Source organism: Grammomys surdaster, unplaced genomic scaffold (assembly GCF_004785775.1).
Source record: "Grammomys surdaster isolate TR1022 unplaced genomic scaffold, NIH_TR_1.0 98, whole genome shotgun sequence".
Classification (NCBI taxonomy): domain Eukaryota; kingdom Metazoa; phylum Chordata; class Mammalia; order Rodentia; family Muridae; genus Grammomys; species Grammomys surdaster.
The window spans coordinates 6,693,478-6,717,518 of NW_021604577.1; the positions used below are offsets into that span (position 1 = coordinate 6,693,478).

General features: G+C 33.9%; 1 pseudogene; it reads right to left on the reverse strand.

Moving 5' to 3' along the window:
* Positions 1–7,108: 7,108 nt before the first annotated feature.
* On the reverse strand, positions 7,109–14,043 carry LOC114633334 (annotated as a pseudogene).
* Positions 14,044–24,041: the final 9,998 nt, after the last annotated feature.

Here is a 24,041-nt window from a genome sequence, read left to right on the forward strand (position 1 = left end):
TACACACATATATGTTATATATATATATATGCAATATACATTCATTTATTACATATGTATATATACATGTATATACATATATTCACATTTATAACATATATATGAATGTATACTACATATGTGTATATATAACATATATATGTTATGCATATACATGTATTCATATGATATACTTATATATTCATATATTATGTATGCATTGTTTATTTATGACGAGTTATAATGGTATGATGACTTAGATACATTGTAAATTCTTAAAGAAAGATTCTTCAATCCAGTCTGGAGATAATGTTGCTTCAGTTTTCTGTGAATGCAACTAGAAATGGAAATATCATGATAATGCTATTTGACCTTAAAAATATCTCAACACAGTTCACTATGGGTCATCCCATGTTTTATTTTTGTGTGTGTAAGTTCTCCAGAGCCACAACAATGTTCATTTTATCTCATAGATCGCTTCAGTACCTTAATGTGTGTATGTATGTATGTATGACGTATGTGTTTAGGTATATCTGCATGTAAGTGCATACATACTTATATACAAAATGAGATAAATTATTGTAAATTTAGTCTTTGTGTATCTCCATTCATACCTTATATAAATATACTAACCACTTAATATTTTTAAAAATTATCTTGTCTGCTATATTTTAGTGAGTATTATCTCATAGCATAATTTTATTAATATAATTCATAACTGGAAGATCATGAAATCATGGATATAAATAGACTTTGGAATAATAGTATTCTCAGAATAAAAAGGGCTAGTATGATCAAGCTATATATGCCATTTTGAGGTCTAACCAGAATGGAAATACTGACCTCAAGCATGGATAATTTTATCAGCATTATCTGCAGCATCAATGCTCAGCAGAGCAGCATTCTTTAAATTCACAATCTCACTATGCAAAGTTAAAGCATCCAGAGAAGTGTTAGAATTATGCCAAATATCCTACAAGTGTCTTTAAACTTTTTTCTAATTATAATGACTATCATTGTTGACTATCATGTTAAAGTTTCTCCCTTAACAACATCAACATGTTGGCAGCCAAAGCACAGGACTTGGAACTGAAAATGGACCCCCAGACAGAGTTATTAATTTTACAGGCTGGCAAGTCAAGGACAGGTCAGATTCTGCACCGAGTCTTACCAACCTAAGACAGTACTGCATTGCTTTTGATAATATATAGTCCATGATAGGTAAGGAAAGCACTCTTGTCAGAACGATATAAGACAGGCTCAGTCTGGTTTATACAATAAAAAACGGGGAGATGTGGAGAGATTTTGCGTGGAGTTGTGGAGATTCCTGCCTGTCAGGAATCTGTCATTGGCCAAGACGAGGAAATTAATTGCAGGCAGGAATTTGACTTTAGGCTCGAACAAAGAAGTGATTTCAGGCAGGAAGCTAAATCCTAGGCTAGAACAAAGAAGTAATTTCAGGCAGGAATCTAAATCCTAGGCTAGAACAAAGAAGTAATTACAGGGAGGAATCTAAATCATAAGCTAGAATAAAGGAGTAGGCTTCAGGCATGAAAATGACTTTGGGCTAGGGCAGAGAAGTAGGCTCAGATGTTTTGGTCATCCTGATAAGCCCTTAGAAATAGTGATCATGGAGTGATCACAGGAGTCTGTTTATTATCCTGCTTGTTCTTTAACTATCTGGGTTTATTGTCTAGTTTTTCCTTGACTATTTGCATCTATTGTGTTGCTAATTCCTCAACCTAGAACTGACCTTAGTACATGCGTGTAATTTAAAAAGCATAAAAGCAAAAAAGGAGGAGGAGGAGGGGTGGGATAGGGGGTTAATGAAGGGGATGGGGAAAGGGGATAAAATCTGAAATGGCTGAAATGTAAATAAATAAAATATCAAATAAAAAATTCAGTAGACTTTCTGGGCTCTGCCTTTTTTAATTATGTGTTTAGGTTTTTGGTCTATATATTTTTTTAATTATATCTTCACTGAAATTCCCTTACAGAAATAAAATGTTTTCAGAGTGATCTCAGCATGTGGTTAATGATAAGGACAGATTCTATGCATTATTTATTACCTGCTCTACCTGTATCTAAAACTACTAGTAAACAATACTTCTTCCAGTTATTGGGCTAATTGTTCAATACCAAAAATGAAGTAGGCAAAGATTTTAGGTTTAAAATGTTCTAATAACTTTCTCCAATTTTGTTAGAGGTGAAAAATATATTTCAGTGAACAGTTTAAGTGTGTCAAATGATCATATACACTTATTGTAGAAAGTTTGAATTATAGTAAATGTTATTATTTCTCCATTTAAATGGTAACCTTGAGCAAGTGACATATTGTGAAGGGAGCACCTCTGCATGAATTCAAAGCACACATGAATTCAAAGCAGCTCTGACTACCTGCACAAGATCTGAAAAGCCATTCAACTTTATAACGTGGAGAATAAAAGGGATCCTTATTCCTCACCCCTAGCTCAAGATCTTTTGGCAGTCCATGGTTTCTGGGAGAGGTGAGCCATTTCTTTGGATGGGGTGGTAAGTCACGGTGACCCATGCCTCAGTGGATGCCTCTACACCTATACCATATGGTCAGCACTCATTGGAATGATGGGAATTATAAATGATAACAATAACTAGCAGGAGAACATGAAGTGGGGAAAGTAAGTACATGTGTAGGGGTCACAAAACAAGTTTCTGGGATAGAGTGGAGATTGGGTTTAATTAAGATACATTGTATGCATGTGTGTAAATTTAAGGAACAAATTAAAATTATTTTTGAAGAAGAAAAATTTTAGAAAAGTTTAAAGACGAACATCAATAAATATTATTAATTTTTGAAACTTTTCTAATTTAAAATAACAATATGTTGTATAAGTGGGACATAGTATGGGATGATAGCTATATATAATATTTAATATTTAGATCTGAAACCTACTTAATAATATTTTAAATAATAATTTGTTTTCACTTTCTACTTATGTCACTCAGGTATATAGAATAATAAAAATTAGAGGTTAGTGGCCATATAGAAACCTCACATAGATATATAACCTAAAGTAATGAATGAATATAAATTATTTATTACCCAAAAATGACATTATAACATTAACAGTTAACTGCATTCAGATTTCTAAGTCCTCTATGTTGTAGCCTGATTCTATATAAACCTCATAATAGTTTTGATAATTTTAATTTACAAATGTATGTTATAATAAATATTATATTTTAGATTTTAAGGAGCAATTGCTACTCAACATTGTATTATAGATTAATCAAATAATTTGTTCTTTTCATTATTCTGATTCTATTATGATCAAGTTTGTCATTTAATTTAATATATGAGAATTACCCTACAAAATTAAAATTAATTTTCATGGTAACATAATAAAAGAAAATACTTTAAACAGTTATGAAATTCAACGTGTAGAAAGTAAAGATTCATTTTACTATATCTATATAAATCAAATCTGTCCTCATAAAGTTGAGACACATGCTCAAATTTAAATATGATGCACAATTGTGAAGATATCATTTCTACTTTGTACACACTCAACTCAGAGATCAGTCAGTTTCACATATATTCCCATATGTGAAATGATGATAATTTATACTAAGCCAAGATATGGTCTCTCCATATATTTGCTTGCCCAGACTACCTTTGAACATATTTGCATGTTAACCAAAGATGATTTTTAGAGATATATTACATAATATTGAAAGTATTCATTTAAGGAAAAACAATCACAATTAAGATGTGTTCTTCTCTTTTCTCCTCCCAAAATTGTAGTAGCTACAGTTATGATTTTTAGTCCTATGACACTGACTCAGATCCTAGAGATGCATGAAGCATGTCCTTCTGTCATCATTTGCATTATTCAACATATTGTTGCATATGATGATATTATTTTTAATTTCTACAATCTTTCATAGCATACTAAAATATAAATTAACGGAAGTGCATATAGAGAAAAAATCTGAATTTCCTGAATGCTTTACCTTTAAATGCAATATTTTGGCAAAATTGTTTAAAGAAACAGAAAAATCTATAAAAAATTACACAGACTGAGCTATTTGGGATGGAAAGATTACTGTTTTGTGACTGTATCTTGAAAAGGTGGTTAATGCTTGTTGGTTCAATTAGTGAAACCAGAATCAACATTTTTTTCAGAGCCTGAGGGTAAATTAAGACAACATTTAGCTCTGCTTCTTATTATCCATGCATAAATTCTCCCTAGAGCATAATTAGTCCTGTCATTGAATGTGTCTCATTCATTAGTAAAGGATGATATTTTTCTTCTTCATAGTTGCTCTTAAAGTAAACTGCCATGATGCCTATGCTAAATTTTTCCAAGTGGTATTATGAAATTTGTTAAAAGTTAAAATATTTTCTGTATTTCCACATTATTGTTTCTTTTTTTTAAATTTTTTTATTGGATGTTTTATTTACATTTCATACGTTGTCCCCTTACCGCATCCTCCACCCACCCAGGAACCCCTATCCCCTCACCCCTCCTCCTTCTTCTCTGTGGATGTAACCTCTATCTACCCCCCACTCCCACCTCCCCACCCTCAAAATTCCCACCCCCTGGGGTGTCCACCCTTCATGAGATCAAGGTTCTCTTCTTCCACCTATGCCCAGCAGGGCCCTCCACACTTATGTATTCAACTGAAGCCCTTGATCCCTCCTTAAGTGCTCCCAGGCTGGTGGTTTAGACCCTGGGAGCTGTGGTTGGTTGGTATTGTTGCTCTCCTCATGGTGCCCCAAAACCTTTCAGCTCCTTCAGTCTTCACTCTAACTCCTCCATTGAGAACCCCATTATCAGTTCAATGGCTACTTTTGAGCATCTGCCTCTGAATATGTCAGACTCTTGAAGACTTCTGAGGAGACATCCATATCAGGCTCTTATCAGCATGCACTTCCTGACTTCCACATCAGCATCTACCTTTGGTGACTGCACGTGGGATGGATACTCAGGTAGAATGGTCTTCAGATGGCCCCTCCTTCAGTTTCTGTCCCTCACTTTGTCTCCATATTTGCTCCCTTGAGTATTTTGTTGGTCCTTCTAAGAAGGACCGAATCACCCCCACTTGGTCTTCCTTCTTTATGAGCTTCATGAGCCTGTGAGTTGCATCTTGGGCATTTCAAGGTTCTGGGCTAATATCCAATAATCAGTGAATGAATACCTTGTGTGTTCTTTTGTGATTGGCTTACCTCACTCAGGATAATAATTTCTAGTTCCATCCATTTACCTAGGAACCTCTCGAATTCATTGTTTTTAATAGCTGAGTAATACTCCATTGTGTAAATATACCACATTTTTTGAATCCAGTCCTCAGTTGAAGGACATCTGGGTCCTTTCCAGCTCCTGGCTATTATAAATAAGGCTGCTATGAACATGGTTGAGCATATGTCCTTCTTATATGTTAGAGCATCTTCTGGGTATATGCCTAGGAGTGGTATAGCTGGATCCTCAGGTAATGCTATGTCCAATTTTCTGAGGAACCGCCACACTGATTTCCAAAGTGGTTGTACCATCTTGCAGTCCCACCAACAATGGAGGAGTGTTCCTCTTTCACCACACCCTCTCCAGCATCTACTATCACCTGAGTTTTTAATCTTAGCCATTCTGACTGGTGTGAGATGGAATCTCAGGGTTTTGATTTGCATTTCCCTGACGACTAAGGATACTGAATATTTCTTTAGGTGCTTCTCGGCCATTCGAGTTTCCTCCATTGAAAATTCTTTGTTAAGCTCTATACCCCATTTTTTAATAGGGTTATTTGGTTGTCTGGAGTCTAATTTCTTGAGTTCTTTGTATATATTAGATATTAGCCCTATATCAGATGTAGGATTGGTAAAGATCTTTTCCCAATTTGTTGGTCGTCATTTTGTCCTATTGACAGTGTCCTTTGCCTTACAGAAACTTTGCAATTTTATGAAGTTCCATTTGTCAATTCTTGATCTTAGAGCATATGCCATTGGTGTTCTGTTCAGGAACTTTTCCCCTGTGCCCAAGTATTCGAGGCTCTTCCCCACCTTCTCTTCTATTGCTTTCAGTGTATCTGGTTTTATGTTTAGGTCCTTTATCCACTTAGACTTGAGCTTTGTACAAGGAGATAAGAATGGATCAATTTTCATTCTTCTACATGTTGTCCTCCAGTTGAACCAGCACCATTTGTTGAAAATTCTGTCCTTTTTCCACTGGACAGTTTTAGCTCCTTTGTCAAAGATCAAGTGACCATAGGTGTGTGGGTTCATTTCTGGGTCTTCATTTCTATTCCATTGATCTTCCTTCCTGTCTCTGTACCAATACCAAGTAGTTTTTATCACTATTGCTCTGTAGTACAGCTTGAGGTCAGGAATGGTGATTCCTCCAGAAGTTCTTTTATTGTTGAGAATAGTTTTCGCTATCCTGGGTTTTTTGTTATTCCATATGAATTTGAGAATTTCCTTTTCTAACTCTGTGAAGAATTGAGTTGGGATTTTATTGTTTCTTATTTCTGCTAATCTGACCTCATACTGAATAACAACACTATTGGTGACAGTGTCTTCCTCCTCTTGGTGCATTTGTACTTAAGTGATTAAAATGCCTTGCAGGGAACTTAAGCTCATTTAGTGGCTGAAATCCATTTTCTGTCTTTTAAATATTGTGTCATAATAAAGAAATAAAAAGAGTAAGGGAATATGAAGTACAGAATAAAGAGGAAAAGGATAAGTCTATTTTTAAAAAATTAAGTTTGTGGTGTGGTCCGTCTGGTTTTGTGCAGGTCATGTTTAGGCAACCATATGGTTGAGATTTATTGGGTACAGATTCCCTGTCACGTCTCTAGAGCACTATCTTGCATTAAGAATCCTGGTCCTCTTTCTCTTACAATTTTTTTTTCAAAATTGATTCTTTATTCTTTAGACACATTGATTTTCATATCATCATTTACTCATGGCTGCTTTTTAAGTAATCCAGAAAATCAAGACACAATTGCAATGATCAAATCTTTTGGGAGAAAGTTCTAGACAGGGCCTGTGTGGAGCCCTGGCTTTTCTGGAACCTCTGCAGACCAGAATGGTCTCATACTCAAGGATTCCCTGACTCTGCCTCCTTAATGCTAGAACCAAAGGCACTTGACACCACTGTCAGGTGGGAGAGGTCGTCAAATCATAATCTTCAGAGAAGATCATTTCTACCAGGTTGGTCCAGAGGCACTTAGACTCTACAAGTTATTGAGGTGTTCTGTATTTAAGTAATGTAGGCACTGTAATTAATTTCATTTTTTTCTGAAGCCATTATTTGTGTCTTTACAGTATATCTGACTCTTACTTGGCAGTAGATGAACACACAGTCTTCAGTAACGTGATTCAGCACATCTCACACAACTGGTTTAGCGTCTGAACGGTTCAGACACCAGCTTTTCCCTTGGGCATCCTTAAAATCACCAAAGTAGTGAAGATGTTTTTGTCCTGATGCTCCTTTACTGCCATGACAAACTCCTTGAAGCCAAACACTCTCATCTCCTTGAAGATGGCTATAAGTAGAGTCTAGAGAGATGCGTGGGAGGTATCCTAGGGTACTGTCAGCTAATGGTAAGGCCAAAGCAGGGCATTGACTCTGGACTCAGTGGGTTCCAGAGAGAGTATAAGGAACAAGTGGGTATAGGGATGAGTCAGACACCAGTACTAGGATGCTCTGTAACTTCTGAATGACTTGTAATCAGAAATTTTATTTTATTCATACAAATTAAAAAAAACATTTGTGATTTTTGTCCCTTCCTCCAAGATTTTCCCTGACCCTGAACTGTAGTTTTATTGTAGACATATCAAGTGGGGCTGGTTATACAAGCATATGTGACTAACTATCATTTTGACCAGGTGTAGATTTCTGTAGTTTCCTCCATCTATTGCAAAATAACTTCTTTGGTGAACAGTGAGTTTTATGTATGCACATAAATAATATATATTTTATCTATTTTTTGAGAATTTTACTATTTGTACAATGGATTTTGGCTTTGTAACATTCTTCTCTCCAACTGCCCTGGCCCACTCCCACCACTATCTCCCCACAAATTCTCCCATTTTTAGAACATAATATAAAGAATTAATGTCACAATATGCTTTTGCTATAATATCCTGTAGTCTATTGTTGTTTTAATTATAAGTAAATCATGTAGGTACATTGAGCTCGTCAGTAGATACATTTCAGTTCAAAAATTATTTTAGTAAGATTTTTTTTTACTAAAAAAGGAAATCATTGCTAGCACAATGTTCATTGTTTGAAAATGAATATATCAAAATAACTTCTAAAAGTCATAAAATAGAAATCATTAATTGATAGTGCTTATCTCATAGAGGAACTTTCTATGGTTAGATTATTTTTTTGTTTACCAATATTATTGTCATGCTACCTGGACTGATTTTTAGGTGATAAAATAAATGTATTTTACAAACACAAAATCATAGTCATATCTATAATGTATTATGTTTTCCTCCAAATAGCTCTGAAAACTTTTTTCCTGAAATAAATCCGATCACAAATTTAATCACTGTTACATACAGACTCCCCCTGACATTAGCTATTTAATATTTTTAACATATATTAATCTACTTGACAAGATCTCAAGAGAGAATCCGTTTGTTAAATATTTACTAATACACAAGTGCCATCTCACTTTCATGCTCCTTTAATCTCAACAGGTAAAATATATGATAGACTATTACTTGAATAATAAATAAATTAAGTTTGACTCCTGTTGAAAGGTGAACTCCAGAAATCTTTAAAAGGACAGCATAAGAAGACACCCTAAATATGGACTTTGGTGGAGATTTTGAAGAATATTAAACACAATCAAAAATTATATTGAGAAATCCAAATACTAGGGAAGAAAATGACAATGAACTATGAGACACAAAATTCTCTTGTCTTGGTTTTTGAATGCAGCACTTTAATAAGTAATAAGATTTAAAAATAGAGAATTATATCCCTGTTGGTGTTATAAAGAAGGAATAAAGATGTTGAAAGGGAAAAAAGGAAAAGTAAAGAGAAGAGGAAAAATACAAAGAATTATATGTACTTCATGAATATAAAGTCTGCTGTTTTCATGAAATACCCATTTGATTATATAGTCAGAGTAGAAAACATGTTTTCATTTCTCATTACTTATTACTTGCATGGGCATTCATTTAAATTAGGTCCTTTCTACTGAGATAAAAGAACATGAGTTTATACTGAAACATTCAAAATGAAGAGCAATGACCCAGAAGAAGCTCTTGGTGTGTTTTTGCCATACTTACAGGTTTGTGTTTAAAGATAATGTAATATAATGTCTAGTTAGACCAATGAGTGAATCTGTAATGGATTGAATAGGAATTGTCCGCCATAGTATTGGACCTTAGGATATCATCTATTACCTAGTTGGTGATGCTGTTGACATAGATTTAGGATGTGTAGCATTTCTGCAGGAGCGTGATAGTGGACTTTAGATTAAGAATTTCAAGTCACTGTCAGTTTGCTGTCTTTGCTATGAGCTGTGGTTCAAATATCAGCTTGCATCCTACTCTGTCAGCTGCTATGCTTTTTCTCCCATGACTCCCTGCCGTTATGGACACTGTTCTCTCTGTAACTTTAAGTCCAAATAAACTCTTCCTTCTGGGAATTGTCATGTAGTAGTGTTGAATCAAAAACTATAGAAAAAAATCACTAATGCAGAAGTATTTACAGTTGCAAACATATGGACGTGCATTTTTAGTTTTTGATTGTTATCATAAATAGATAGTAACAAAAAAGACTATGAGTTAAAACTCTTTCAGTAATTTACAAAATAATATGAGATTGCTGAGATATCATACTTTGTGTTCCAGAAAATGCCTATTATTTATATCCCAAGTGTATATAAAATTAAATTCATATCACAGTAATTTAAAAAATAGTGTTTTAAGGTAAATTTTCATTGTAAATGAAGTATTCTACACGTGAATTTCTTCAGAAGCTCAATTTAATAGCAGAATTTTATAATTTCCTTGCTATTTTGCATTTTACTCTATTTTTGAGTAACTAATGCACACACATATGTGTGTCTCTGTGTATGTGTGTACACCTCCTATAAGCATTTAATATACACGCATGATAAGTATATATTATAACCACAATATATTGCTTTTGCCAACTTAACATTTATATAATTCTTCATAGCCTTTCTAATTTGTATACATATAGAAGCAAATACGGCAGTAGGTGGTACCAACTTTGAGCATATTGTAGTAGACAATATATGTACCGAAGATGCCAATTTAATGATATTTCATTTTTTAAATTATCAAAACATTATGCCAAAAATAATCTCAAGGGAATAACTTTCCGATTGATGAAGTTTTCACCATGCTGCCTAATTATTTCCCTATCCAACGTCTAACTGAAAAGCAGTCACGATTTTTCATGTCTGAACTCATCCTTAGTAGCAAATTTTCTAATAATATTGCCTCTCTGAAACATCCATAAAAGAGGATGAAATGATATTATATTCTGGTTAAATTGACATAATTTAAGACAATCACATTACACGGTACATCCTGACTCAGTAAAGCAGTCTTACTTTCTCTTGTTTGTGAATTCTCTATACCATATTGAGACATAACAATGCATATAGGACATGAATACAAAGGAAGATAAGATGGGAAGGGAGATAATTGGACAACAAATCAAGGTGGGGAAAAAGTGACGCATATGTGGTGAATATGTTTAAGCATGTAATAGACATGAAAGAAATTATTTGTATGATAAAAATACAAAGCCTGTGTACAAAGAATATGTCAACACAGTAAAGTAGATAAAGTTTATCCAAAGTAAGGTATATTTACTACAAATCATTGAAATGAACAAAAAGATTTAATTTATTGAAAACTTGCTTAGAATGTAAAGGTACAAAATATGATCTTCTTATAAGTTTTTGAAGTGTCAATTGCATTCTTGAATCTCTAACTCAGTAACTAGGTAGGCTAACCAGCAAACTAATAAGTAAAATCACATTTACACTTCCAAAAAATGCATTTCAAGAATGTACTCTAGTAAAGTAATAAGCTTTGGATATTTGGCAGGACATTACTGCAATGCTTTTCCTGCCTGGCCAATTAACTAGAGAAAATGATAAATTATATGGTAGAGTCTCTATACTTTCTCATTCGTATCCACAACCAAAGTAAAAGGAAGTGGAAAGTGGAACAGATACTTTAAATATGTGTTTATAGCAATGTTATTTCCAAAATGAAGGAACAGACATATCTACTGAGAGATTAATAAATAAACTTAGCAACGTATCTATACACAATGAAATATTTTTTAGGCTTAAAGATAAAGGAATTCACATGAATTAGGCCATATTTATACTTAATAAAGACATGCTGAATGGCATATATCAATCACATAATTACATAGTAGATGAAAACTTTTATATAAATTTTTAGGATAGTTATATTCATAAATTTATGAAGTGTTGGCTCTTGAGAGAATGTGGATGGGGATGCAGCCTTTAATAAAAAAATTGAACTGAATTGAGAATGAATAGTATAGTTTAGATGGTTGAGGAGCACTGCTCAGGATGATAGTATAGAACTTTTCACTTACCATGAGTATATGGAATACTTCACATTCTATATGTTACTGTTTTGCCAAACATACCTTAAAGGATGTTGGTTTTGTGTCAGCAAGAATAACTTATGTCAGTTTTTGAAATCTCAGATTCTAATGCAGAAAGACAGTATTAAAAATCACTTAAGTGATGACTGCTGATGATTTTCCCTGCATGCCTCAATGAACATTTAAAATTCTGCAGGAACTCTAATTGCTCAGAAAATTTGCAATTGTCTTCTATTTTATTTTGAACTAGTTCCTGAAGGTTCATTTACGTATTATGATAGAATGACTTAACTTTTTCACTTTCATAACTACTAATAGAAAAAAGTACCATAGGGTATTTTAGTTTAGCCAAACAAGTGTGTAAGAATGGTAGTGCATGATAAAGACAGATTGTTTACTTTTCAAACTTTTCAGAAATATTGCAAGATAGGTGAATGAGCCACCATGTGGTTGCTTGGAATTGAACTCAGGACTTCTGGAAGAGTAGTCAGGGCTCTTAATGCTAAGCCAACACATATACAGCAGAGGACTGCCAGGTCTGTGTTCAATCAGAGATGATGCACCTAACCCTCAATAGACTGGAGGCCCCAGGGAATTTAGAGGTGAGGTGGGGTGGGAGTGGGGTGGGAAGTAGAGAGATCCTCATGGAGAAAGGGGGTGGGGAGGAGGTATGGGATGTGAAACAGTCAGAAGGTGGAAGCAGGGGAGAATAAAATCTGAAGCATAAAATAATAAATAAATACTATAAGAAAAGATAGGTGACTGAATGAAGAATCAATGTAAATATTATGACTGCTTTTCTCCTTCCTATTTTTAAAGGTACCATACACAGTTACAGATTTCATGGTTGTCTTTCCACCTACATGTGCACTGTAACATAACTAGTAATGAAGCAGTAAATGTTTTTCTGCAAAGTTATACGTTTGTTTCCTGAAAAGATCTACTCTTCTTCTTTTTATTTTGCTTACTTGTTTGTGTATATTTTTTCCAATGCTGAAGATTTAATCTAGGATGAAAAGTATGTAATAATAGTAATATATGATCTTAAATGAAATTATTTGTTGTGAATAATTTCCAATGTAATCAAGACCATTGAATTTCTCTTGAGAAAAGTTCAAGTAGCTTTAAATATGTATATAATATATGATGGCTTCACTTATTCTTCCACACTCTTTTATTGTCCTCTCATATCTATCAACCACTTAATCCTTACTTTGCAATCATTACTCATTAAAGAAATTTGTTTTAAGTGATTTATAAGCCAACTCATCAATAACATAACTTCTATTGACAAAAGGGTTGCCTCTCAAAAAAAATTCAGGACTGGCAATTCAGAAATAAGATGAGAACACAGGAGCTGGAGAGATGGCTGAGCTGTTGAGAGACTGTGCTTCCCTTGCAGAGCATCAGAGTTTGTTTCCTAGCAACAAGGTTGGAATATTCACCATCACCTACAACTTCATCTCTAGGAGACACAATACACTATTCTGACCACCATAGACATTTGCATACATACACACACAGAAACACACAGATACATGCACGCACACACACACAAACTCAAACACATTCACGCACATGAATATATTTGCATACATGCCAATACATACACTTCATGAAAATGTTTAAAAACAAATTTCTGAATTGGTGTTATAACTCATTGTGGAAGTGTTTGTATAGCACAGACTAGGCAATGAATTTGTTCTCTACTATTCAGCTTAAAAGTCTTATGTAACTTATGATATAGTGTTCATCTAGCAATATATTTTAACTATATAAATTTCATGTTTTGTAATTTTTCTTTAATGTGAACAGAAGGTAATCATAGCTCTACCCATAATAAATTACCTTATGCAGCATAACAATTTTCTTCCTAATATATGACACTTAATGCAATGGTAAAACTTTGCCTTAAAACTAACTCTAGACTTCTATTTGCAATCTTTGAAATAAGGATAATGTTTAATAACAAAGAAATGTATATAAATGAATGAGTATTAAGTCTCAGATATTTAATTAGAATTATAGATTAATTTGTGATATTTCAAAAGTTAATCTGAAAAGGATGTGACAATATTCAGAAATAGTACTTAATTTAAAAGGTAGGAAACTGTCAATTCTTAGTTTCAGAAGATATGAATTATGAATATTCATAAACTCAAATTTGGAGATGAAGTTAGTGTTGTAATAACGATCATGAACATATTAAGTTTAAAAACAGATACTTTCTCAATATTGTTTTTCATTTTTATACTTTAATTAAATTGTGTTTTTAATCCCATTTTTATTTTATTTTACTTTATTTTATTTTTGTTCTTTTAGAAAAAGTCATGCTGTATAGCCTATGGTTTCCTGGGTCTGGATGTGTAGAGAAGATTGACCTAAAACTCACAGAAGTCTTGTTTGCCTTTGTCTCCAGGGTAGTGCGCTTAAAGGCATGTACCATGATACTCCACCAGCATTTAAATTGAATTAGCATTTTTACAAATGTTTCAATGAAGGTTGCTAATTTCCTAAAGAATAGATGAAAATCTCTTTAACCTTCACATTAAGAACCAAAACCTCAAGATAAAAACTGCTGAACCTGTACTGCTGAGATTTCCCAGACACTGGATCACCAACCAGGCAGTATACACCAGCTGATGCCTGCCAGGTCTGGGTTCAGTCAAAGAAGATGCACCTAACCTTCAAGAGACTGAAGTCCCAGGGAGTTTAGAGGTCTGGTGGGGTGGGGGTTGGGGGGACCTCCTCATGGGACAGGAGGGGGGGACCTCCTCATGGGACAGGAGGGAGGAGGAGGTATGGGATGTGGAACAGTCAGAGGGTGAACTGGGAGGGCAAATACTATCTAGAGTGCAAGAAAAAAAAAGAGTACTGAACAATTTACTAAATTTTTTTCTTATAGAAGTTGTGCATATCTGCATCACACACACATACACAGACATACACAAACATACACAAACATACATTAGTGAGTCAATCTTAAAATCATCCATATACTTGTTCATTTTTCTTGCTTAATTCATAATCTCTTAGTGTTCAGTCAATAAATTTTATTATTTTGCTCCAATAGCATATATTTCTAAGCATATATTTTAATGTATCATTAATACATTAAAACTAAAGACAAAAAGGCATTTGAAACACTTGGAAGTTATAAACAAGTTAGTGTGTGTGTATGTGTGCAGTATGCATGTATTTGTGTTTTGAATAAATTATGTGTATTAAGTACACCAATGGAAATATATAAAGAAAAAGTCTTAATCCCGCAGGCATTTGTTTAATATATTAACATATCCCCTTATCCTTATAATTTAATTTTATTGTTTTATTCTTAAGGTAAGACAAAACACTTTTTCTTTGCAAGAATAATATCTTTAGCCTAAAGAATTTCTTAAAGTGATATAGAGTTTTATTGATTTTTCCTTTTACTATGTTAAAATATCACAGTCAACAGCGGCTTGAAGAAGGATTCCTTAGGCTTACACGGCTTAGATCACAGTCTATGTAAAGTCATGCCAAAAATTCAAGGCAGATACCTGGATACAGGAACTGAAGCAGAATCAGAGGAAGAACACTGCTTCCTGGCTTGTCCTCATGACTTTTTTAGTGTGGGGTCTTACACAATAACCCTTGTTTAACTCTAGCTTTTGCCACATCCACAAAGCACAACTAGAACACATGCTATCAGAACTGTATATTGACAGACAAAAGCCTGGAAATCAACCTACATATAGATCACATAAAATAAATAAACTCAGAACATATTAAATAAATATTTTAAAGAATGAAAGGATCCAAAACTGAAAACAACAACAACAAAAACATTTTAAAAAATCTATACTTTTTTATCTGGACAATGAATATCATTTGATGAAACTCCCAAATAACAGATTTTAAAAAAAGAAGGAAGGAAGGAAGGAAGGAAGGAAGGAAGGAAGGAAGGAAGGAAGGAAGGAAGGAGAAAGAAAGAAAGAACAAAAGAATGAAAGAAAGAAAGAAGGAAAGTAAGGAAGAAAAGAAAAATGACAGAAAGAAAAATGAACTAACTTTCAATGAGTAGAAAGATGGAATTACCTCAGTCTAAATTTCTATTATACTGAAAAAATGTAATAAACAAGTGAGGATATACTTTATAGAATAAAAAAAATTCCCACAATATTTTGGGTATAGACTGTATTTCCAAATTATATAAATAACCCAATTTAAAAATGAATAAAATATTGAACATTATTTTTCAAAAAGACAAAATGCTTAACAGCGACTGAATGGTCTTCAACAAAACAAAACTTAAGAAAATTAAACATTACAAATAAGATAAAATAGTACCTAGCTTTGTTCCAAGTGGTTTCTCACAATAAGATAACAGATGATAACTATGGTAAGACCATGGAGAGAGGAGTCGTGGAGATGGAATCTAAATTACCACAGTCATTCTAGAGAAAACCATGAAGGCAGATGTTTTTCAGAAACAAGCATGAGCATCAATTTAAATACTATGTATACATTAAAAAAAGAAACATGAAATCACAGTTTTAAGGAAGAAGATATGTTACTTTTCTTGTCAATGCTGTAGATTCTGATGACCAAATAAAATTAGCTGATGTATGAATACTGAAGTGTGGTATATGCAGAAAACAGTTTTATTTTGAATTTGAAAGGGAAAATATGTATGTTTTAATAATGTAAAAACCTCAGAAGATAATATGACAAGAAAAATATAAAAAACACAGGCAAATACACACACACACACACACACACAAACACATACACACATATGCACAAATATGCACAAACATGCATGTGCACACACATACGCACACAATTCAGAAATTTGTTCTGTTTTATTTCACACACATATACTTGTAATCTAAAAATGTAAGATTTAAAGTAGTATGCTTCATAATAATGTTTTATTGAACCCTATGAGTGAGAAAAACAGTGATCTAAGAGTTAAAACCTTTGTTAGGAGTAATAACATAGCAACTCATTATTCATTATGATAATCATATTAAATTAAAAATTATTTGCATCTTTAAAATTAGACAATAGATTTTTAGGTTCTGTCATCACAGAAAATCTGTGGAATAGTATATGTGCTGGCTGGTTATCGATCCATTTAACAATTTATGAATATTTTAAAATTATTTTCGTACATTGAGTATACATATTGGCTTAGTTTTTAACTAAAATTTAACAATAATATCACTTAACTTATAAAATCAAGTGTTGTAAACAACAGAAATGAGACAACTTAATTTGAGATTCTAAGAAAATAAGTATTTCTTCATGTTACTGTAAGACAGAAGTGAACTAACCCTACTAATATTATATGTATAGAGATTAGGAAAGTAGCTTTAAATTATGTTGCAGAGCTGTAAATAGATATTTATAGAAAAATTTTATTCCAGAAACATAGCTGCTCTTGCAGGAATTATATCCAAAGACATAGCTAGGTCTATGAGATCAAGTTGGAATGCAGACATACCACACACCTTTAATCCATGTGAATACACCTCTAAGGTAAATTTGGTGTATCAAAGGAAGCAGCCATATTTGAAAGTGACATCTAGCTGAGGAGAAAATTGGTGAATCTGGGTACAATTCAATCAATGCAGACATAGGATATACCCAAGTCTTCGGAGAACAGCACAGGAAAGACTTAGGAGCAGTGCAGGGAAAGAGATTCAGTCAGTTGGTAGTCACCTCATGGAGTACAGACCAAGCCAGGGCAGCAGCATAAAAATATGTGTATATACACATAAGGTATATATATATATATATATATATATATATATATATATATATATATACACTCTATAGAGGAAATCATGTTTTTTTAAAAATATGAAAAATTTTTCAAGCCTGACTGCATAGGGGTTGATGTCAAAAGTATCCCCTCTATAGGAAAAAGACAGCAGGATGGGTATGGCCCTCATGCCTCACTGGACAAAGACAGGGGGACCAGAGCCATTACAAGGTCTCCTTCAATTACTGGAGGTCAGGCCTCTATCCTCACTTCCAAGTTTAGAATTGCCACAGCCCTTCTATACTTAGAGAAGGGAGGAGATGTCAGGAGCAGCCCTGCTTACATACCGAAGGCCTAAAATCAGCCATAGGCCTAAAATCAGCAATAGGCCTGTCATACATGTATACTAACACCAAGTCTTGGGTCTCTGTGGATAAACATTGAAACAGATGGCTATAAGCTATTGTAAACAGGCAGCCTTTGTGGAAATTTACCAGCCCGAGTAGTCATAGACCTTGTAAATAAGTAGCCTTAGCAGACAATACCAACTTAGATAAGGACAAGTGAGTCATAGTCAGAGTCATAGTGACCTGTCCCCTGAACCTTCACCCAGCCGATACCCTATTCTGAAAGATATCTATATTCCCCCTGAACACCCACACCCCAGTGTCATCTCTGTCCCCACGTCCTTCCTTTTTGTGTTTATAACCCCTGTGTGAATGAGTAAAATTACGATTTGAAAAAAATAAATTATAAAAAAACCCTAAAGCCAAAAAAAGAAAATATGAAAATTATTGAAGAATAGATCATTAATTTAGAAAGAAAGAGAAAATTCAAGAGGACGTGGAAAAGGGGAGAAATATAATAGCACTTTTCATCCATGAAGTTCTCAAAATATTTTACATATACAAAATGAAAGTGTATATGACAGCACATATGCAATGCATTATATGTGTATGTGTGTATATATATATATATATGTGTGTGTGTGTGTGTGTGTGTGTGTGTGTGTGTGTGTGCAATATATGTTCTTCACATAAAAATCTTTTTTAGATTTGTACTATATTTTTCTGTAGATTGAACCCAAGGCTTTGCCTATCCATGTCAAGTACTGTGTCACTAGTCACTGAGCTGCATTTCCTGCTCTGACTTACACATTCTAAATTACATTTTAGCAATTATTTCTTAATTTTTTAAATGTCCAGGGATGACAAAATAAATGTAATTAAAACTTAATCAATAATTTTGATAATTAAAGACAGTCCACCATCAATATTTATGTGTGCTTCTTATGAGAATGATTACATTGATGGATATGACTTCTGGAAACAATTTTCTTGCTGACATATAAATATGTATCTCTTGTGTACATAAACTAGAAAGTTTCTAGGAGAAGTAAAAATTGCCCCAAGGAGGGAAAAACAACACAGAAACTGAAAAGCTGAAAAGGAGAAACCTGTGGAGTTATTAACAATTTTCTTCGAAATATTTCTATAGTCATTGTCAATTTCTAATTTAATTCTAAGTATTTCCAAGCACAGTAATTTTATCTTAGATTCCTGAAGAGGAATCACGTTAGTGTCATAGCTTGACTAAGAATGCCACCATCCTCCTGGCACAGTCTCCTATATTTGAATGCTTAATGTTTATGTAGTAGAGGTATTTTTAAAAGATTAGGAGATGTGCCCTTTTTGGAGGAAATTTCTCACTTGGTGTGGGCTTTAAGGTTGCAAATGTCCATGTCAGGACCTGTTTTGCTCTCCCTGCTGCCTGTGAATCAGGATGTCAAGTCTCAACTTCTTTGTCAGTGCTATGTCTGCCTATGTATTGTCATACTCCCTGCTGTGATAAAGGACTAAGCCAGTGAAAATATTAGTCTCCAATTAAATGTTTTCTTTATAATAGTTGCCTTGGACATGGGTCTTGTCACTGCAATAGAACAGTGACTATGAAACATTAGTTTTTCACAAACAGGTACATATTTGTATCTTGCATTTATATATATATATATATATATATATATAATTTTACAAGTGGCCTTCAAGGTCTTTATGTAATTACGTGATTATAATTTTGGTTTTGTAAAATAACAGGTTTTCACATTAATAACCTTTCTTGCATTTTTGTTTTCTGTAACTTTTAAGCCTTGTGCTGAGAAATACAGATTTTCGTGTGACTTGAGTACAGATACACTACTGATTTTATGAGGCCCATTGTATAAAAGGCCCATTGTTTTCTTGCTACTCTCCAAGTTTTTGTGTCATTTATGAAAGGGTTTGCAGCCCCATAGGGAGAGCAACAATACCAACCAACCAGAGCTCTCAGGGTCTAAACCACCAGCCTGGGAGCACATAGAGAGGGACCCATACTTAGGGGAGGACGACATTGTCAGGTATAGGTGAGTGAGGAAGTCCTTGGTCCAGTGAAGGCTGGATGCCCCAGTGTGAGGGAAATCATGGGTGTGGGGAGGTGGGAGTGGGAGGGTGGGTGGGGGCATATCCTCATAGAAGCAGGAAGAGGGGTGATTGGAAAGGGGGTTCCTGGGTGGAGGGGAGATGGGATTACATCTGTAATGTAAATAAAATATCCAATAAAAAATTAAAAAAAAATACTGAAGGGACAGAACTTATCCTATCCCCTATGTACCTGTCACTCCATTAACAGCATTCATCTGCCCATTTTTCTTGAGCAGGAAACCTGTAGACTTATACCACTGGGTGTCAGTTAGCAAAGTACAGTGCCCATGGGTCTCACTTGCCTGGGAATTGGAGTTTTAACATCATTTCTTTAAAACTAGGGGAAAGTAATGGTTTATCTCAAAAGTATGGGATTTTTCCAGCATGGACAAAGTGCTGAGTTCCATCTTCAACACAGAGAGTAAAGAAAGAAACGGATAAATAAATAACCTGGGGAAAAGCAGGAAAGATTCATTGATTAGTCCTCACAACTCATCAAAGAAGCTTCTCTTTGCAGCAGTCAGAGGATTGCAGAAAGCTGCAACTTCTCAAAATACAGAGAACTACTGACCAGGCGGGGCCCAGGCCCAGGCCCAGTTGAACCCCTTAATTGTTTATTCAGTACCAAGTGGTCGGCCTTCAAACCAAAACCTACAAGCAACACTAAATCAACTCAGCAGGTTATAGTTATGTGTTTATAATATATCATAAATATATAACATAAAATTAAAGAAAAAGGCAATGGATTTGAGAAGGAGCATCAGGGACCTGGGAAAAGTTGGAGAGAGTTGAAGGTGAAGAAAGATGCAATTATATTTTAATTAAAATAAAATAAATTATTTTATATTTATAAAAAATTCACAATAATCCTTGAAAAAATTATATTGGCTACAGTAAGAATTCTTAGGCATTTTTGTGAAACTACTGCTTTCTTTTTATAGAACAATAGAAATGAGAGAAGATAGAGGGGTAAAAGTAAATGATATTTAGGAGAGATTTCTAACAAAAATATAGGAATGTGTTTACCTTAATAAAATACTAGATACAATTTTATATATGACAGTCCTTATTTCTGTGTATATGAAAAAGAATTATCATCATCTAAACACAATAAATTTAAATATTTTTTGCTAAATTCCTTCCTTAATTATCATAAATTCAAATGTTTTATGGAAAGAAGTAATTTGATATTAGTCCTAAAATCACTATCATTTTTTGTAATATTAAAATTACAGCAAAACACTCAAACAATCAAAAACTCATAAATCAAACACTTTGAGTAGGTGGTAACTAAAAATTCACCTACCATATGAACGGGATTTTGAAGACACCTGAAATAACCATGACAAGTACATTAAATCCAGTTTCTTAAATTTATTTACAATATCGATAAAAATACTTCTGTAATATTCCTCAAATTTACTCCTCCGTATGAGTTCTGCTAAGCTTATCTTGCTAATATAACATATACGATAGTTTATATATTAATGTGTTTAAAATAAGTTCGACTTATTTTTCTACTTGTTTCAAAAATATTGTTTGTTAAAGCATTTGTCAAACATGACAGCATATGAATTACAGTCTCTTGAACTCTAATGCTGCTGGATATGGTTGTTCATGTCTGTAATCCCAATCATTCTAGGGTCATATAAAATGTAGAAATAAATTATCTAGATCTTGTGGGTCAAATAATATTTTATAGACAGCGGAGAAAAACAGATTTCATGAAGACAAGGATCAACATTGAAAGTCATTGTCTTAATACTCTAAACTCAACAGAACATTATAATATGTACCTGCCTACATTATTGTCTTGAACACATACACACACACACAAACACACACAAACACACAAAAATTATTTTCAAAAGGAAGAACTGACTGGATATTCTGACCACATTTATTCCAAAAAACATTAAACATAAAAACAAATAATTTACAGTGTGATTCAAAATAATATTGCCTATTCATTAATGTTGCATGTATTGCCAGTGTATAAGATATTAAATATATATGTAATATTTGTGTTAGATTCTATTAGAAAAAAAATTGCTTGGATGCTGTTTTTGACTTCGGGGAAGTAAACCTCTCAACTAAACTTTGAAGCATTGTAATGTGGCTCTTTTCCTCTGAGTATAACATGTCTATATCATCACTATTTACTAGAGACTACATTGGCCCAGTAGTTATGGCAACTAATTAAGCAAAATAGGAAAGACATAGCTTAATAAATGGTAATGGATGCTTGTAAGTAGAAAATGGGTGGGAAATATCATTGGATTCTCACCTGAGACTTTAGCCACTTCTTCCTTTTAGCCTCTCCCAGCTACATGTGATCATGAGAAATGCTAAAATATACAGAAACATCAACTGAAAAGAAACTTCTTGATGGAGATTCACTGAGGTTGCTGGTCTCTAAAGAGGATCTTCATGGCAATGCATCTGTTTGGGGTCATGTCTCTTTAAATATGCTTTGACCCATGTTTCATAAGATAGGCCAATCAATGCATTGACTCATGCAACTTTTTTTTCAAATACTGTTGTCAAAACTTTAGTTTAAGAATATGCAAAAGACTCCTGTTGAAATCATGAATAATGAACAGAGTCACAGAATTAAAAGATAAATCAGTTGGGTTTAGTAGTACATTTGCCCTCCCCCATAGGATTTAGAGGACATAGGATCTTTAGGGGTTCAAAGTCACTCATCACTGCAAAAATATTTGAAGCCAGCCTGGGTTGCATAAGATACAGGTTTCAAATAATCAAATAAGTAAATAAACAGAATAAATAAATGTAAATCTTAGGCAGGTTGAAAAAATTTGGTCTTACCAATTTTGAATGTGTGGAAAAACTGTAGGTATGCTTTTTGTCTCTGTTTACTGAATATTCAGTTACCTTCATTTATACATGCAAGTATTCTGCCAGTTCATATTTTGATTTTGTACTATTTTAAACTTAATGTTACTATTGATAACTTATTACTGGTAATTCTTCCTAATAAAATATTCATTAACTTTTAAATAAAAAAAACCTAGAATCTGCATATTTTAAAGTAAAGTTGTATAACATTTAGATAACATTTTCAGAAAAAAATCATTCTTCATCTAAGTATACAATTTCTAGATGTTACAATGAAAATCTGCCTGGTAATTAGTAGATGGACTTTTTTTTTTCCAATTTGAAGAGTTATGTAAGTTTATTTGACTTAGATTGTCTTTTTTGTTAGTTCAGCTAACAACTGAATTTTTGCAAATGCTTAAAATTTATGAGGATACACTAGTATTTAGCTTCATTTGGACATCATTGATACATTAACTGCCAGTATTTGAGTACTACTTAAAGATACACAATTTAAATATTTTGAAAAGCACTATAGTGACGGCATATGTTTCAAACATCTTATATGTTTTTTAAAAAATGTAGATATTTAGATTCATTAAAAAAACAAAAAAACAAAAACAAAAATGCAGCTCTCTGCATCTCCCTGTTCCAGAGACAGCTGCATCTTCTCATGCAGTGCTAGCTTTATCAGGTAGACAAGATGGTGAAGGTCGGTGTGAACGAATTTGGCCATATTGGGCCCCTGGTTACCAGGGCTGCCTTCTGTTCTACACTTGGCAAAGTTGAGGTTGCTGCCATCAATGACCCCTTCATTAACCTCAACTACGTGGCCTACATGTTCCAGTATGACTCCACCCATGGCATATTAAACAGTACAGTCAAGGCTGAGAGTAAGAAGCTTGTCATCCATGGGACGCTAATCACCATCTTCCAAGATTGAGATCCTGCTAACATCAAAAGGGGTAGTGCTGTTTCTGAGTATGTTTTGGAGTCTACTGATGTTTTCACCACCATGGAGAAGGCTGGGGCCCACCTGAAGGGTGGGGTCAAAAGGGTCATCATCTCTGCCCCTTCTGCTGATGTCCCTAAGTTTGTGATGAGTGCCAACCACAAGAAATATGGCAACTCAAGATAGTCAGCAATGCATCCTATACCACCACCAACTGCTTAGCCCCCTGGCCAAGGTCATCCATGACAACTTTGGCATCTTGGAAGGACTCATGGCCACAGTTTTTGCCATCACTGCCATTCAGAAGACTGTGAATGGCCCCTCTTGAAAGCTGTGGCAACATGGCAGTGGGACTGCCCAGAACATCATCCCTGCCTCCACTGGTGCTGCTAAGTCTTTGGGCAAGGTCATCCCAGAGGTGAATGGGAAGCTCATTGGCATGGCCTTCC